The following is a 6,000-nucleotide window of genomic DNA, read 5'->3' on the forward strand; positions in this document are numbered from 1 at the left end:
CTCAGCACAGTGGGGCTGTTCTGTGTCCTTCAGGAAGGGTTTAAAAAACATCAAGGAAGCTGACTAAAAAAACTGTGGCAGAAGCCACTTGGGAGCAGAATAAAATTTAATTCTTATTTCAGTTTGTTGTCTTCATGAATGTGCTGCTCTGAGAACCCTTACAGTTCTGAAAGGTGCCTGGTACAGCTCAGATAACACCGAACTCTTTCGTCCCATGGCAGTAATGTGTGGTTACACGCACCAGTTGCCTGGGAATATAACATCCCAGATAGGAAGTAGCTGTAGTTGATTCCACACCATCAGTTGTGCAACTTTGGCACTTGTCCATTCAATGCTTCGTCTTTGGAAGGTCTTGGTGTAAAGTCTTTGGGTTTCTATGTTTGGTGCTGTGCTTGATCTCTTTTCCCAATCTGAATGCTATAGGAAAGAAATAATGCCTTTTAATTTATCAAGCTGATAGTCTTACTTGAGGAACTAAAGCTCGTTTTGCTTTGTACTCCCAGCAATTTCAAATATTTCTTTCATTAGTACCAGAAGAGTTGGGCTTGTTTTCTGGGAGGCTTGCTGTTGTCATAATGTATTCTTCAGTGCAAGTTTAAATATCCAACTGTTCTGTTTTGTAGGACAACTGCCAAATCAACAGACTAAGAAATTAATTAAGCAACACTGAACTGAGCCTGTGCATTTTCCACACATGTCCAATTACTGGTGACCTAAATCTAGGGCAAAAGCCTGAAGTCTGGAGAGTCCATTTAGACAACTGGAATAGCAGTCCCTCCGTAAAAATGCACATCTGTATGTGGAACAAATGCCCCAATATAATGGCTTTTTAGAGGGAAAGTTATACCAAATCGGGCTGTAACAGTTTGATGTGTCTTCCCCAGAACAAGCACACTGGAGAATGCCTTGCTGGGAAAAGTGATGTGTTCCTCCAGTGTAGCTGCTGTTCTCATAAGGCCTTTTGATGAAGTAACGTATCAGCAAACCTCTGAAAACTTACTACTCCCGTTCTGGTAAACAAAGCACATAACTGGTTACACAGTTGAGCTGAAGAGGGGCTGGGGTAGCTCAGCTTAACTACTATCTTCTTAACAGTAGTAAGAGTAATAAGTAATAAAATGAAATTCAATATTAAAATAGCACAGGGCACATACTATCAACATCTGGTTTTTTAGAGTCTTGCCCCACTCCTGAGCAAGCGTGGCTAGCGCAAGGGCCTTGCATAAGCATGGCAATTGCTTTCTAGTTATTTTAAAGATAATCTGATTTTTGAACTAGATCATCCCTCCACAGTAGTAATTTATAGATCTTTAGGTCAGAATGTAAAGGTTGCTCTTACAACTTGTTTAGTTGCTAATGGTTCTAAACTTGTAGCTGATCATAGAGTAAGTATACTGGTCGTGAAGCCTATAATAACCTTTAGGATTAGATGTTTAGATTAGACTAAAGTCTGCTTTGACTTGCTTTCCTATTTATGCCAGACTTTTCTCCAAGTGCTGCTTTTTGTGGTATTTGATATCTGTCAGCTGTAACAGGCTTCTTAATGCTTTGGATGTTTTAAAAGCCTGGAAGTACTGAATCTTCATTCTGAAGGGTTGGGTCAGCCTTAGTGAACAGTGTGGGTGAGCTTGTATTTGATCTAGCTACCTTGACCTGCCTACATGTTAAATGGCATTGAAAATCAGCATGGCATCATAATTCAATGGAGCAGCTTCTGTACGTGCAATAGGCTTAAGGAGAAGGATGTAGTCGGGGACCCTTGTCACAGCATGTAGCAAGGAACAGGACCCTGCTGGGGTATGACTCACGGAAAGTAGAGCAGTTTTGATGTCCAGCAGCAGCTTGGGGGCTGGAGTTGTAAGGTCAGAGGCATGCTGCCTCTGAGATCAGTTTTCAGGTCGCACAAAACTCAATGACCTGGTCTATTAAACACTCGTGGTTGAGCAAATCCTCATTGGCATCAAGTGCCAGCAAATGTATATGAATCTATGTTTCTTAATCTACTGACTTCAAGTAATAAATGTCCTGGTGGTGACTTGGAAATTGGGGTGCAATATTTTGTTTGTTCTTGTTTCTAGCTTAACTTTACAGGTCAGTTGTATAGTGTTTATATTTAAGTGGGATTAAAGTTTTTGACTCACTATAAAAGTGCTTCTCCTCTTAATGACAAGTTAGCATGTATGTATCTTGTGCTTTGTATCTCTGCATATATTTCTGCTGAATGCTTTTCTTGCAAATAGGCAGCCTTGGTGAAGCCCCATGCTGCCCGACAACAGCATTCCTCATTACCAAGCATTACAGGTTGGTTTCCTTGTTCTTACTGTCGCTCTTCACTCTTACAGTGTATCTTCATGGCTGTCTGTTGATGATGTTCCTTGACAAACATCTTTCCATCAAAGAAAATGAGTTCGTTGTTTCTCTGTGTCTCAGGGATTTTTACCCCTGAATTAGTGAACTTGAAAAATACTGCTTAATCTCCCTTTCAGGGCTACTGAGTGCCTGTTGACTTCCATGATCAGTTTACTTACACATTGTAACTTCAGACCTGGCTATTAAAAACAATAAAATTCAAATGTTGGATGTAGCAAAGGGAAAGAAAACTGTTTTCATTGTAATGTACCTGGAAAGACTGGCTGTTTCACTAGCACTTATTGCTCCATGTAAAAGTCACATATCTTTGTGCTGGGATCATGCTTCATGTATATTCCTGAAGAAACTTTAGCAGATGGAATTTTGTAATAAGTATTTTATTTGTACGTGTTTTGAAAATCCATAAAGCTTGAAATAAAATGATCTTAATATTGCCAATCTAGCTGGTGTTAAATAGTCCATTTATCATAGCAGCATATGAACATATGAACTATTCTATGATTCTATGATTAAATATCGAATAAATTTTGGTTTATGGATGAATTATATCTGATATGGACCATAGTGTACAGAAATGACTTAGCCTATTAGTTTCTTGAATTACTCTGTAATTTTTAGGTATGGGAGACTGGCTCACCTTCATGTTACTGACTCTGGTCTATTAATTACTGGATGAGCATTTACTGACTGCTGGTCTTTTAATTGCTGCGAACGCTATTCTGTGCTTAATTAGAGTTAAGTGTCAGGAGAAGAGGGGTTTGTGTTTATTCAGGATTACCATTACTCCATACTTGGTAATACAGATTAGTGTGTTCAACAGCTCCAACAAATCTGGTTAGGAAATTGCAATATTTTTCTGAAAACACTTAACTCTCTTCTTGGTGACTCTTCCGTTAACTATTAAGAATGGTTTTCTTTTATTTTTTAGTTCTGAGGCTTCTCAGGACTATATAGCTGTATTTTTCATCTAGTAAAGACAGCAAAAGCTCTCCTTATCTAGTACTCACCCCACAATGCTTAAGCTTCTTCCAGAAGCATTTTGCTTATGTTTACTTCATCCACATCCAGCTCCACTTTGATCTGCACTGAGAATATGGTTTCTGGAAACTAGTGTACTGGAGCATTGGACTATGCAATGTTTAGCCGATATTGTGATCTTTATTACAGAATGGGACCCTCCTGCTGTAGGTAGATGCAACTTAAAGGGCTCTCTTTAATCTGTTAGAGGTTTTTATTTGAGTGGCTTCTTTTTCAGGTAGGCAGGCTGTGTGCTGGGATATGCTGTGGGAGAACCTGTTTAGTACCATTCAGGCAACATGTCAAAACTCCTGCTAATCCATAGCAGTATTTTTAACCGTGTGCCACAACAATGGTAACATCTGCCAGTTGGGTTCTGTATCCAGTGGCAGTAACTGCTACATGAAGTGCATGAACATGTTCATCCACATGTCCTGGTGCATGGATACTACTGGACATAGTGCAAGTGCAGAGTTTCATGTGTGCATATGTAATTAGAAGGAAAAGTTAAGTTTAACTTCAATTTATAGTATAGCCTAGAGGCTATAGGATAGCCTGTACTTAGTCGAGGGAGCATTCATTGTTTCACTTGTCTCTAGCTACAAAAGGCAAAAATGGAGATGGATATGTCATTCTTGACCTTCGTAGTGGCCATCTTGGGCTGTGGGAGGAAAGGCTGATATTGCAGTGGCTTGAGGGCTCTGGTACTGGCTGAGTTACTCCCAGAATTTGATGCAAGCTTGAGTGATCCTAAAAGTGTTGCTATTTATCTGCTGTGTTTATTCCATCCCTGAAGCAGCCTGGGTAAAACACTGAAGATGGCTGTGTTCTTGCAAGATTCTGGCTTGGCAGAGAACAGGGCTGTGCTCTGAGTATTCAGGAGTGTGGATGTTCCTCAGCTGTCACACTAGCTGCTCTGGCTGAGTCCTTCTATGAAAGCACAACTCTGCAGTGGCTTAGTGCTCTGTTCCAGATTCATGTGAAAATGCTTCAGTCGAGGAAACACTCTCAGTGCTTAGATGCATCTTTAATTTCTAATCTGACTTTAAGCTTTTAGTAACTTGTTTCCAGTAATATGCTGGTGGAAGAAATGATTCTTAATAAACCAAACTTCTACTTCTCTGTTTGGTTGTTTGGTGCATTTCTAGGTTATCTGCTTACTCATGAGGTTATGCAAGTGTCCCATTAGTCCATAAAATACTTGAGAGGTTAAAGTGTGTCTACCATGATAGCATAATAACTTCGGTTACTTTTTTTTTCTCTTGAATGTGATAAGGACAGCACATGAGCTGGAAAAAATATTCCAATTATTTTATATCATTTATTTGATTAGCTTTTAAATGCTTATTGTGGATTCAGGGAACGTTAAAGGGCACTACTGACATCTATTACGAAGCATACTGAAAAGGAATGATTAGTGGAAGAAAAAGGAGAATGCTTATGCGTACGTTAAATCCACATTTAAGGATGGTTTTGTTTTGTAACTCTACTTCGTAAGTGATTTAAATCCCAGTGTGAATGCATGAGATTAGTAGTGTCTCAAAAGAAGAGCACAGGCACTTTTAGCACCTGGTGCTTTATGAAGAGAAAGTTTTGTGAATATTAATCTAGTGGTTCTTTTTAAAAATTTACGGTGAGTTGACTTTGAATGTGTTTCAGGGCAGGAAAATGTAAAGGGGTAAACATGGAGCACAACTGGATATAATCATTACTACAAATTTTGTGAAACAGTGCAGAGGAGAGCACTGAGGTTCTGGTAAAACACAGCTGTAAAAACCAAGGAAGCTGAACTGTGCTCTAAATCCTTTGCTGCTGCTTATATCCTATAGCACACAGGTCCATCCACAGTGCCAAGGGACAGCCTGGGAGAAGAGAGATAAAACTGGTATCTGGCTACTTTCTGATATGAACCAAGAAAAGGGAAGGAGAGCTGCTTCCCAAGCCGAGATCACGTGAAGGAGATTGCATACCAAGAGTGGGTCATCAGGTTGTTGGAGAAGGAATTTCTGCTTGGACTGATGCAGAAGACAGGCTCGTCAGCTGGAGTTCAGCAGTCAGGAAAGGATTAGGGTTAGTAATAAGAACTACTTTAACTTACTGGTGTGTGAGGTAGTATAATGTATAGAAGAATTGAGCTATTTATATAACCCTATAACTGAGTTATATTTAGCCCTAAAAACTCAAATTCCTTAGTCTCAATTTGGCTTGTTCTATTTCAGGATGAGAAGCCATACATAAAATTTTCCTTTCCTATCCTAAAGTCTTGCCAAAAGTTTATTTAAAGAGCACAACTTGGTAGATTCTGCTCTCTTGTCTGCAGATTTGCATTGAGTCCCATATGCTCTGTTGTGGTTAGAGCTCTTGTGGCTTTTCAGTTTCTGGTAATTTCTACTATTTTCCTGGTTTTGCTCTCTTATCTGCCTATCTTAAGTCAGACTCCAAGGCAATTGAGGCTGAGAATTGCTGTTCATACATAGCTGCAGAGGTTAGCCAAGGGACAGTGGTCTACTGCTGAGCTGCTTGTCCTGTTAAAAGGTATCCAAGTCAGTAAGGTTGAAAACCACCATTTGGGATTTCTAGCACCAGTACACTGTGCTTGGTCTGAGCTGCAGA

The sequence above is a fragment of the Nestor notabilis genome, unplaced genomic scaffold (assembly GCF_000696875.1).
Source record: "Nestor notabilis isolate BGI_N333 unplaced genomic scaffold, ASM69687v1 scaffold2197, whole genome shotgun sequence".
Taxonomy (NCBI): Eukaryota; Metazoa; Chordata; class Aves; order Psittaciformes; family Psittacidae; genus Nestor; species Nestor notabilis.